This window comes from Podarcis muralis, chromosome 7, assembly GCF_964188315.1.
Source record: "Podarcis muralis chromosome 7, rPodMur119.hap1.1, whole genome shotgun sequence".
Taxonomy (NCBI): Eukaryota; Metazoa; Chordata; class Lepidosauria; order Squamata; family Lacertidae; genus Podarcis; species Podarcis muralis.
Window position 1 is genome coordinate 42,758,390 of NC_135661.1, and position 12,945 is coordinate 42,771,334.

General features: G+C 47.3%; 1 protein-coding gene across 3 annotated transcripts in view; it reads right to left on the reverse strand.

The window, feature by feature from the left end:
- The window catches only part of ZNF469 (zinc finger protein 469), a 277,120-nt gene that overhangs the window by 14,797 nt on the left and 249,378 nt on the right, over positions 1 to 12,945 (reverse strand). For 2 of the 3 annotated variants that reach the window (XM_077931613.1, XM_028739951.2), the window contains exon 5: positions 5,316 to 5,386. The exons of the other annotated variant lie outside the window; for it this stretch is intronic. The gene's annotated coding sequence lies outside the window, so the exon portion shown is untranslated. The remainder of the gene's footprint in view (positions 1 to 5,315; positions 5,387 to 12,945) is intronic. 3 annotated transcript variants of the gene reach the window in all.

Below are 12,945 nucleotides of genomic sequence, written 5' to 3' on the forward strand. Positions count from 1 at the left end.
CAGGGAACTGTGTTACCAAGAGGCAGAAAAACCACAAGCTCAGGGCACCAGCAAATGAGAATTTTTTGAAATAATCTGACAATTGGTTTGGGGGGTTTTTAAGCATCACAGGAAAAATCTGAACTTTCTAAGACTTCCTTATACTCCACATTCTTTCCCTATTTTTCTGTTCTATTTTATTACTTATCCCCAGCTAAACCAGGAGTGGGGTGTCCTACTAACATAGGCGGAAATAATGCCAGGAAATCAGATTCTGTCAGGTGCTGCACATGAACTATATGCATGCACATTTCAGGATACATGTATCATTTGTGTCATTTTTTGGGGAAATTATTTTATAATTTACTATTGTTTGTATTTTGAATTACTTATGAGGGCGGAATACCATAATATTTTCAGCGTTTAGGGCCTTTCCATCCGGCCCAGGTGAGAATAGTAGGAAGGACCAAGCTTTTTTGTGCAAAAGTACCTTTGAGAAACCCAAGCTGTTTACAGGCCTTACCGGGGGGGGGGGGAGTCCACACTCCTGACAGACATATCCAGCTGCGGCAATCAGCCCCCCACTCCCACCCCCACCAGCATCCCTCCAGCACTTCAAAGGTTATTATAAGTAATTTACCTCTGGCTAAAACCTGCTGAAGGTGGCATTTTTATTGCCTTAAAACGGTATTTCTCTTAGCAGGAGCAGATGACAGAAGTGCCCCGCCTATGGCTTATAGTCAGGGGAAAGCTCTACCTTTGATTTCTTAAGCTGGGCTCTCTGGATTTCTCCCTTCACCCCCACCCCACCCCCCCAGATTCTCTCCTGGCACCGATCATCGTTTTATGTCCAGAAACAGCTGCTCTGCCCTTTTCTTCCGCTTGATTGCTGGCAGCTGAATGGCAGCACAGCCTCCATTGGTGCAAGGCCTTGCGCAGAAGGTGACTTGACTTGCATGCAAAAGTGAAGGACACTTGCAGAGCCCGGCAGCACCTACATGGGGCCAAAGGGGGTCTCCTCTAGTCCAGCATCCTGTTCTCACAGGAATGCTCCAATGGTGCCTGTAAGCAGCACATGAGCACCAAGGGTCTCTTAGTCTGTGATTTTACAACTGTTGGATTGGCTCAAATACATGTGCCAGTTTTAGGCACTGGGCACCCATGTGCGGAAAGATGGGCAGGCCCCCCAAATGCAAATATCTGGACATGGGGCCTCAGAGGGGCACATAATATGTTTTATTGCCTGTTGACTTTTTTTTTTTGGGGGGGGGAGACAATTTCTGAGATGACATGGAAGATATTTCAGGGTCATTTGGGGCCTCCCCAAAAACCATCCTCTTTTCCAGGATTAGCCAACATAGTAACCTCCAGATGTTGGATGGCAGCTATTGAAAAGCCAGCTGAGTTACACAAGGGAAGCCACAACCACCTGGATGTTTGATGCTCAAAGGAGGGTCCCATAGCGACAGACATTTTTTATGCAAAAGCTCCCAGGTTCAATCTCCAGCGTCACTGGTTGAAACCATCAGGCAGGAGGAGATGGGAAAGGCTTCCTTCTGACCTTAAAGAGCTGCTTCTGGCCAGAGCAGACCAGTGGTTTACTCTGGGGTGCCTTGAACAATGGCTGGGGGTGCCAAGGGCAACATTGGCCTCTGTCCCTTCTCCCTCTGATGCCCTCTTGCATCTCTGGCTCTGGCTTGCATGGCTGTTTATTGCAGTGGCCCTGGCTACAAGCTACTCTAGAGCTGGCCAGGGGAAGCTTCTCAGACACCTGCAGGGCATTGTGAGGAGGCACCTCTCTTTGGGGTGGGGGTGGGGCAGTTCAGAGACCAGGGGGGCAGCTGTGGCTGCCTAGAGAACTCCCGAGGAGAGGAGGCTAAGGGAACACTCCACAAGGAAGGGTGTTTGAAAAAGGCGAGAGGCTGCCAGCTCTGCAGGCAAGGGGTGACATAACTGGGTTCCTGAGCCCCACAGGTTGTCACAGAAAGAATGTAGTTGGTCAAAGGAGCCATGGACTAAAAAAGGTTGAAAACCTCTGGAGTAGACCAAAAGATGTAAGGATCCAATGGCCTGATTCAGCAGCTTCCTGTGCTCCTATGTCACATCTACACTATGCACTTAAAGCTCCTACACCAGAGTCATGTTTTCCTCCAAAATATCCTTGGAATGGCAGCTAGTTCTGGGTCTTGTAAGAGCCCTCAGCACCCGTAACAAGCTATGGTTCCCAGGATACTTTAGGGGGTGCCATAACTGTTGAAGTGGCATATGAGTGCATGGAGTGGATGGAATGGATTTGACCACAGGCACGTGCATTTACTTCATGCAGCCAGCTGAGGGGTTTTGCCTGAGCGAAGCAGTCCTGCCCACTGCATCAAAAGGCCTGCTTTTTGAGATACTGTATAAGTAACCCCTCTCAAATGTATTTATTTTTTGTTATCAATATTGTGAGAGTCTCTGGCTTAGTCTCCTGATTGGCCCAGAAATAGCACAAAGCAGGGTCTTGAGGATGCACTCAAAAATGTGTAGGCACTGTACGATGAAATCTCAGAAGCCAAAGAGATTGCCAAGTAAGATTTCTGGTCGTCAGTGGGTTGGGGCTGCCCACACTCTTTCAGCTTAATTTTGCAATTTTACGGACTAGCACCTTAAAACAAGAAATAAATAAGGATGCTCAGGATGCTAAATTTTGCAGCCAAAATTGCACTGTGAGGTCACATGTAGTGATGATGGTAAAATATATGCAACTTGAAGCCATAGCTATTTGGAAAGTACTTCATGCTTCCTCTTAGCAAGGGTACCACAGTTGAAGGGGAAAGGCTGTAGCTCACTGGTACAGCATCTGCCTTTCATGCAGAAGGCTCCAGGTTCAGTCCATGGCATCTTCAGGTGGGACTGTGAATGTCCCCAGCCTGAAACCCTAGAGAGCTGCTGCCAATCAGTGTAGCTAGTACTGACCTAGATAGAGCAATGGTCCAACTCAGTGAGAGAACTTCCTACGGACATTTGCAGTGGGCATCAACTGCTTCATTTGCCCTTACTACAGGCTCAGCATTTGAGCAGGAGTAATTTGGTGCTAATTCCTCAGCTGACATTAACTTTAAGTGTAAAGCAAAGGTGCCAAAGCAGCTTAGATTGGTTATTTCCAAGTGTATTCTCTGGAAAGTTGAATTTTCTTTCAGCTCTCATTTTGAAGCTTGGGGGGGGGGGGACATATGTGGGGCTGTCAAAATCTCCAGCTAGGCAACTGGGCTGATGGACAAGTACTCCACCAAGAGATCTAACCTCGGCCACTTTCCTTCCTGCTGCTTCTACTCCCAGCTTGGGAACCAAAATGTTGCAGAAGGGGTTGCCTGAGGTCACTGGCCGCTGCCTCTTTGATCTGCCCATTTTATCAGCCCTGTCCATCAACCAGGACAGAGTCTGATGCAACCTTGACAGCCTTTTTTTAAAAAAAACCACAACAAAAAACACCTCTCCACAGTTTCACACTTGGCTAAGCAAAATAAATCCCAGCCCGATAGAGGTAGCTGAGAGGGTCCTATTGCTCTCCCTCTCTGCCAGCCAACAATGTGCCACTTATATGCCGTTTGGAGCCACGACGGGCAAGCCTGTTTACTGCTGCTGAAATTTGCAAAGGTACCTTGCCAAGATAAAACAACCGACAAAACCAGAGCTAGTTACATTATCACAGTTGGGTTCACTCAGCCACATAAAGAAGGCCTTTTGGAAGGATTTTTTTTTAAAAAGCCTTCTCGTGGGGATTCAATAAAACTTGCAACATTTGCATTGCTGGGGCCTAGGCTGACGGCTGCATTATTGCAGGCAGCCAGAAGACATAAATGCTTGGCTTCCAACTCAAGCAGTTGATTCCATGAATGGATACGGGGAGGGTGTGTGGAAGAGAAACACAGGGGAAGATGGCAACCTAGGGAAGGATCTGAGTGACGATGCATGCTCCTGGCTGCCTCACCGCAAAAAGGATGTTGTAGAGTTGGAAAAGGGCAACACAGATTATTAAGGGGATGGAGTGACTCCTCTACAAAGGAAGGCTGCAGCATTTGGGACTTCTGAGTTTAGAGAAAAGGCGAGTGAGAGGCGACATGATGGAACTGTATAAAATTATGCATGGCATGCAGAAAGTGGATAGAGAAAACGTTTTCTCCCTCTCCCATAACACTAGAACTCTGGGACACCCAATGAAGCTGAATGTTGGAAGACACCCAACAGACAGAAGAAAGTGCTTCTTCACACAGCGCATAGCTAAACGATGAAACTTAGTCCCACAGGAGGCAGTGATGGCCAACAAACTGGAAGGCTTTCAAAGAGGATTGGACAAATTCATGGAAGAGAGGGCTATCGACCGGCTGCTAGCCATGGTGGCTCTGCTCTGCTTCCAGAGCCAGAGGCTGTAATGTAATGCTGAATACCAGTTGCTGGAAACCACAGGAGGGGATAGGGCTCTTCGGGCCCTGCCCGCCGGTTGCCTAGTTGCCATCCCCGTGATCATTTCACATTGCCCTTTTCTGAACCTTTTCCCACTCTGACAACTGCATCAGACTTAAAGACACCTGCCACTCTGGAAGCTGAAAAAGAAGCCTGGTAGCTGGGTGGATAAACCTGACACCCATGGATTATTCCAAAACATTCCCCATAGATTCAAGTAGGGGCCCCCAGCCAGCATGCTGAGGAGGGAGATGGGAGGAGGCTTCAGCCATCCAGGTGAAAAGGTGCTCAGTGCCCTTTCAGCAGAGAAAAAACAGATCCCACGCAGCAGAAAAGTAGCCACTGAAATCAAAGCTGCCTCTGAGTGCCTCTTTACTTCCTCCACCAACTTATTAGTTTTAAGCAATTTCCCTGAGGGGGGGGGGAAGGGAGGGAGGGAGGGAGGGAGGGTTAATAATGAAGCAAACCCTTATATTTTGTGCATGGCAAGTATACAGAAGAGTATTTGAGTGGCTCATCAAGATTTAAATTATATCCAGGCAGGTTAAACTGAAGCTTCTGAAACCAAAAGTTTGGCTATGGTTGTGGAAAAAAAATCACTTGTGAAATGGTTATTCCACCACAAATACATTCAATTGTTGTTGTTGTTGTTGGTGTGTGTGTGTGTGTGTGTGTGTGTGTGTGTGTGTTTTCAAATCAGCCTGTCCTTTAACAGGCCCTGAATGGGGTTTTCTATTTTTTGATGAGCCCTAGAAGGAGAAATATATGGGTGAGAGGCGCAAGGGGATTATTCCAGTCTGCTGGGGGATTAAAAAAGAAATGCAGAACATTTGCTCTAAAAAGTCAAACAGCCCCTCCCCCTCCCACAGCCACCACTTGTCAACTCGCCATACCTTGGAAAACTTCCGTCACTCAGCTACTGCTGGGTCTCGGCTTAACTTCCCGTGAAATATGAATTTCTTGGCTGCAAGCAAAATGAAAAATATGTCAGGAATTTTTGTTTGGCTTGGCTGCCATGGCCGCCACAGATCACAAGCTCATTCAAGCACCTTGCCAGAGCTGGACGTGAAAGGCGCGTTCTCCTCCGGCTGTGCTGTTGGACGTGCTGGGAATGGGTGCTCCCGGGAGACTAATGTACAGATGTGCTCGGCTGCCGGCTCCGAGTGATTCAGCTGAGCTGGCTTCTCAGCACACACTCCACAGGGCAGTTCAGAGGTGCTGGCTGCCCATTCTCCCTTGAATCTGACAGTGGCTGCCATTTCAGAGCATCTGTCCGCAGCATAGGCAAGGGAGACCCGGAGACTGATTGATTCCCAGAGCCACTTCCAAAGTCTTTAGAGCGAAATCAGGGCAGCCATGGCTGTCCCAGCTCAGAGAGAGGGATGTCCTTCACAGGCAAAACTGTCCATTTCAGATTCAGTCTTTACGAAAATCTGTCAGGTTTTTTTAGTGTGCATTTATCCAAATTTACACATTTTTGTATGTGATTTTAACTAGTGTATACATCTTTTCCAAACACTTTTTGCATTTTTTGTATCTTATATGCACTTTTATACATCCTTTCCCCTAATATTATATGTATTTTGGTTCACTCTTTCGGAGGAAGGGTTTGCAGAACTGCATCACAAAATTCACAGAAGGAATTTCAGAGGATGGGTGACTTTTGAGACTGAGCATGTATGCCAGTCTTTGCTCCTCGCACTTAATGCCGCTCCTGGTTCTGGTAGACAGAGGGAAGGGAGCTTCTCACAGCAGGAGGGAGAGGCAGCTGTGCCTCTTTACCAGACTGACTCATCTCCCCCCACTCTCCTACTTCAGCTTCTGCCTCTGATTTTGGACTTCTCTCTGCCACAGACTCTCCCCACTCACTAAGTCCTGTTACCACTTCAGCTTCTCTCCTCCCAGTCTGCTCTCTCTTCTCCCTCTGGCCACTCATTGTTGTCCCACCACCAATTCCTAGGCTCAGAGCCATCTTCCCTTGGGGGTTCCCCAGCTCATTCTCCCAACTATTCCTCTGCATCCAACCAGTCTGTGGCAGTCATCTAGTCCAGGGGTCTGCAACCTTTAAGACAAAAAGAGCCACTTGGACCCGTTTCCGAAGAAAAAAACAACTGGGAGCCGCAAAACCATTGCGACATTTAAAGCATGCGCGCCGCTGCCCTCCGATCTGACAGTGGGTGGGAAGGTGACGTCGGGACGGTGCATGACTAACGCACACACTGCCCCCATACGACGTCACAGCCAGTACAGCGCCCGCCACAGTGGGGAGTGTCGGGGTACACAATGCGCCTCCTCCCCTTGTTGGTATCCACCCCGGAGCCGTGGCAAAGGTGTAAAAGAGCTACATGCGGCTCCGGAGCCGCAGGTTGCAGAACCCTGATCTAGTCCAACCTTGTGCAGTGCTGGAACCACAGCTGAAGAATCCCTGGCAGATGGCTCTGTCTAAAAACCTCCAATTAAGGAGTGCCCCCCACCTTTTAAGGAAGTCTGTTCTGCTGCCAAACAGCTTTTGCTGTCAGAAAGTTCTTCCTAATGTTTAGGAACTTCACATCTACTTTTTTGACAGTGGGGAGGAGGAAGGTGGGATAGATGTGAGCAAATGAAGCTATATGCACATAAGTGTCACATACGGTGGGACTCAACGATAAATTAAGTAGCAGCTTAATTCGCCTCCTCGATACAGTCATCCACTCTTTAATCGCAAACACACATCTCTCTTGTTAGGTATGTCTTGAACTTTAGATCAATTCATTTGGCTCAGGGCAATTATGAAAGGGTTTGTAGCGCACAGATCATTTTTCAGGGCTCTCGGCTTGAAGACTTTCTGCCAGCATTAAATTAATTCCTTTATTTATTTCAGAACCCCAAACCATAAAGAACTGTGTGCAAACAATTACATTTGGTACGAATGACACCACCCAACCGCTGCAGGTTTCGATATCGTACAGAAATTGTCTAGAGGCGCAGGATTGACTGCAACTCCTTTGAGGGACTGTAATAAAGACTGAGTTATTTTGACATTTATTTAAGAAATATTTATCTCTCGTTTTGCTTCTAAATGCTGCCATTCGCTAAGGAATTATCTGTTACCTAAGTATGCTGATAAATCTTCTAAGGTAAAAGTATATCTCAGATGCTCCCAGGAAAGGTACATTTAAGAATGCTTCCTAAATTATCAGCTGCATTTATCTTAATTACTTTGGTAAAAGTAGAATCTGGCATTAGGGTGAGTTAAATTGAATGGGCGCTTGTCTTTATCATATCACATATTTGAGATCATTTAAGGGAGATAAAAGGGACAGGACTTTAGGGGGGGTTGCGGGGGGGACACCTCCAGGTGGAGTTCAAGGATGGGAAATAGCAAGGAGTGTGCTGGGAGGGGGCCAGAGGGGCTGTGCTCAGGACCAGCTCAGGATATGCTCTGGTTCTTTTACCAAGGAGGTTCAAGCTCAGCCAAGAAATTCACATTGTATCTTTGAGGCAGTCACCATCCCTCTCAGGTTAACCTACCTCACAGGGTTGTTGTGAGGATAACATGGTCCCTACACCTGGGATCTATTATTTGAGCTTATGTCACTGTATTTTATACTTTCCAGATGCCATTAGAAGCCACTTTGGCACATAAGACATAAAATAATACTTTATATTCTCTTCAGTTATCGTTGTTGGAAATGGCTAAACACGTGGGTTCATTTCCCCCCTAGTGGTTTCTTTTATTTTGCTTCAGGTGTGTTTTGTGTTATGAATTACACATTTAACTAGGGGATGCCATCCCTTCCTGCTCTGCTGGCCAGCCCCATCTACCTGCCAAGCCCCCTTTCCCCACACCTGGCCAAACGCTCCTCCCTTTATACCTGGCCACTTCCCTCACCCCTCGTCCCACCCTGCCCTTCACAGCTCACCCCAAGCCCTTCATCCTCTCACAGCTCACCCCAACCTCCAACCCCCTTTAAAGGAGGGTGGTAGGTGCTTCAGGTCTGTCAAACTGCTCTCTGAAGCAACCCCCCCCCAATTAAACCATTCTATAGCCACGTTTAAAGGAGGAGGAGCTTCAGAGTGCAGTTTGCAAGCCACTCTCTAAAGAGTCTCTCCTGCATCTGTTAAAAAGCTTGCCTGGCCGGCCTGCCACCTGCCTGCCTGCTGTTCTGCTATTACACTGGAGTTGGCACAGCCGCCAATCAGCAGCCACACAAACAGCAGCATGACAACAACATTACATTTTTATGTATACAGGAAGACAAATGGTTTTTTGTTTGTTTGTTTTGTTTTAAAGGTCCCTTCTCCACCATAAAGTGCCCTAGTAGGCTTTGGGCCAGTCACCCTCATTCTAACCCTATCTCACAGGGTCACTGTGAGGATGAAACAGTCCTTTGGATCTGTAGGCTGCGTCCAACTAGATCTGCAGCACAAAGCAGATGTGCTACCTCAATACTACTGCCCTTTCCACCTAGGTCAGTACTGCCAGCACTGACTGGCAGCAACTCCCAGGATTTCGGATGGGAGTCTTTCTCTACACTACCTTCATTCCTGCATTGCAGGGGGTTAGACTAGATGACCCTCAGGGTCCCTTCCAACTACAATTCTGTGATTCTACCTGTAGATGCCAAGGATTGAACCAGAGACCTTCTGCACTCCAAGCAGGTGCTCTGATACTGAGCCACGCCTATCCCAAGCTACGCCCATCCTAATTATGCTCCTATAATTTTTGCCAATTTTGTATGTGAGCTTTCGTTGTTTCTCTCTTTGAGAACTTGTTTCTATAAAGCACGATTAATGAGCATTTCAATTGTGGTTTCATTACCCCATTAATTATTCTGACCCAGAAATTTAGCTCAAAATGTTATCAGCTTAAAATAAGAGAGGCGGAAATCAATTAAAATGATTATAATTTAGTCTACAAAAGAAAAGTTGACTTAAAAAAACATTTTAAACTGAATAAGCAGTTCCTGCAGAAGCAGTCACTCTTTCATCCTCTCATCTCCCTCATAGGGTTGTTGTGAGGATAAAATGAGAAGGGAGGAAGCCACATTCACCACCTTAAGCTCCTTGAAGGAGAAAGTGGTATAAGAAGGTAATAATAAAGAAGACCCAGAAAATTTGGGCAGAGGGGGGCAGGGCGGGCGGGAAGAACAGGGTTGCAATTGATACACATTTCCAGCAGATGGAGCCAAAGCCAGCTGAATTGAATTTCCTGCGGTTAGTGCAAACTTCGAAAATTTATGCGATTAGCCTTGTTAAAAGATATCCTAGTTCACTGATCTGCTTTTTAATCACTCAATTAGCAAATCATCTAATCAGAACCCCTCAAACAAAGTTTGAAATGAAGTTTCCGCTATGGAGAATTGTGGAAAGTATTTTTCTATATATTTCTATGCATTTTCACACACACCCAGAGAAAGAGAGAGAGAGAGAGAGAGAGAGAGAGAGAGAGAGAGAGAGGTTGCAATGATCTCCGTGGTTTCAATACCAAGGCATAGTCTCAAAAACATGTAGGGACATTTGGAGAAAGAGGAGAATGTATTCACCTTCCCCTCTCGCATTGCCTCAGTGGTCTGAAATGTGCTTTGCAAATGTGATTTAGAAAACCACACAACTGGGATTTGCAGGCCTGTCATTCATGGAACAGCTGCCAGGCAGATGCTGCCTGTCCTTGCTGGTCTCCTCGCCATCACAGGATGTTCCCTGCAACAGCTGGTGATGGCAAAGACACTCTTTTCGTGCAAAAGCTGCAATCCATGCAGTTAGCCACTATGCACAAGCAATAAGTCACAGCCTCTGCTGCGCACACACAGCTGGCCCAAGGCGTTTTGCTTCCTGAGGCAATGGAAGATGATGCTCCCTCCCATGGTACAAAAGGCGTTTAATCTGACTTCAGTACAGGGGAGAGTGGGAGAGTATCTTTCTGTCCTCCAGCAACTCTCTCTGTCCTTCAGCAACTCACCACCTCCACCCGGTTTGCACCTTCCATCTGATGCAACCACTTTACTCTGCGTAATGGTAGGGGTGGTCCCACAAAGGTCCTTCCAGTGGGAGTAAGTAATTTTAACCCCCCTCCCACAATGGAAATGGCTGTGGCTCAGTGGCAAAGCACTTGCTTTTCAGGCAGAAGGTTCCAGGTTCAATCCCTGGCATTACTACGCAGGGCTGGAAAAGAACCCCTGGAGATCTGCTGCCAGCCAGTGTCAACAATACTTAGCTGTATGGGCTACTGGTCTGTCTCAGGGCAAAGCAGCTTCCTGGGTTAAAGGATAGTCTGCTTTTCCTGCAAAAGGCCTCCGATTCAAGCTCAGCCCTGGACAGCAGCTGCCAGTCAGTGCAAACAGCAATGGGACAATGGGCTAACACAATATAAGGCAGCTTGCTGTTGTAGCGCACGGAGAAAAATCAGATCTCCAGACGGAAGGCGTAATAACTCCCCAACCACCAATGGCTTGTCCTCAGATTTTCTCTTTCTAACCGCTTCTCCAGTTAGCATCCTCCTACTTCTTCTAATTTCTCCTGCGTTTAGGCAAGCACAGCGCCAAGAGCGGAGGAACTCTGCGAGGAAGGAAAGCAGAGCCCCACACGAGGCCAGCGCGCACGTCACAGCTGGAAGGAAAGCTCTTAATGACAACTGTTTCTGAAAGGAATGCGAGGCCAGCCTGCCTGGGCGCTGGTGGATTTATGGCTCCAGTGCCCCCACTTCACCCTCTCCATGAAAGAGCAGAGTGTGCGGAAAGGAATTTGCGCTCCAGGTGATGGGGAAGTGCAGAGGCAGGGACCCTGCAGATCCAGCCCCTCTGAATGGCCTCCGCACCTGACTGAAGCCCTTCTGCCCATGGGGTTGGAAGAAACTAGATTGCAGAAGATGTTCAAGCAGGTCTTCAGAATCTACCCCACCCCCTGCCACCAAGCAGCTGTCAGAGCAGATGACAGCAATGCACCTGGTGAAACGAGCTGGTGAAACCCATACTTTCTGGGCGTTATTTTGGGACTCCGATATGTCAGTGCTGAAAAGAGACATGAACAATATTTAGCCTAAGGCTGGGGGTCCTTTCTCAGCCTGAGAGACGCATTCCTTTCTCGGCAACCTTTTGAGTAGTGGTCAGGGACAGAGGCCAGAGAAGGTGAACCAGCAGATGTACATTTTCCCTTTGTACAGTTGCCTAGTTTCTTGTCTTTGTCTCTCCATCCTTCATCCAGCAGGGTCTTCTTATTAGGTCATTCCCTACTGCTGTGTTTGAAGCTTAATCCTCCTCCTCCTCCTCCTCCTCTTCTTCTGGCCGTGCTTCCCCCTCTATATGCAGATAGGGGGCAGGACAGAGCATGCGTAATATTTTTGCTGAGGCTGCCTCAAACTACCCCACGCATGTTTACTTCCCATCAAGTCAGAGCTGGTGGGGCACACTGACACCAGCACAAGCCATGCACACTCCTTCACAATAGGTCCAGCTGGACTTTGTTGAATTCCTCATGAAGAACCAAGGTCTTCATTCAGACCGAGAGAATTCCCAAGCTGAGAGAAAAACAGAAAAGCAAACCCACAGGGTTGCTGTTTCATTTGGGCTGGCTAGATCTCATTTCATTTCATCTGACTGACAGCGGGAGCCTCACACTGGTAGTCTCTGGCATGCTGTGGCCCAAAGACCAAAGCCAGGAGAAATTCTGCCTAGACATTTCTGAGAGGTTTCAGCTGAGAATCAGCTGAGCAGTGAATTTGGAGGAGAAGCAGAACACACCTAGTGGGTGTCAAGAGGCAGGAGTTCTTGTCTATATTCAAGGCTTTTGTTCGGTCCAAAAGCTTAAGCAAACTGACCCAATTTACAATTCCTGGACTAAAATACAGATCAGAAGAGTTACCCTTTGGTTTTCATACTCCTCTGCTCTTGCCTTTAAAACATAGCAAAATGGGTATATGAATAAAAATGGGTATTTTAAATTCAAATGCACACAAAGATGTATGCTGCAGGACAAAAATCAATCAAAAGTTACACAACTTTTTTACTTGGTTTCTAATCAAAGAGAGATATGGAAACAGAAATGTGAGAATGTTGGAAACTGTGTTATACTGGATCAGATTATTGGTGCATCTAGCTCAGTATTGTCTACACTGACAGGCAGAGGCTATCCAGGATTTGAAGCAGGGATCTCTCCCAGCCCCACCTGGAGATTGAACCAGGGACCTACAGTGGATGCTCCACCACCACACTGAGCTGAGCTCCTTCCCCGAGGGATGGGCCAGGACAGAATGATCTGTCCATCTTTACTTTTCTTCATTCCAACTTGTACTGATGCTCTAAACCAGCCTGTGGTCCTCTAGATGTTATTAGATTACAGCTCCCATCAGTGCAGTCAGTGGTCAGGGATTCTGGAAACTGGAGTCAAACAGCATCTGGTGGGCCACTGGCCAACCGTATCCCTGCTATAAACAAACTGGTTTGGCTATCTTTCCTTCTCATCAGCAGGACTAAATGCTAGGACTTTGTGCAGTGATTCCCTGGCTCCTTCTCAAAAAGACAATCCCCAGCAATTCAAGACTGTTTT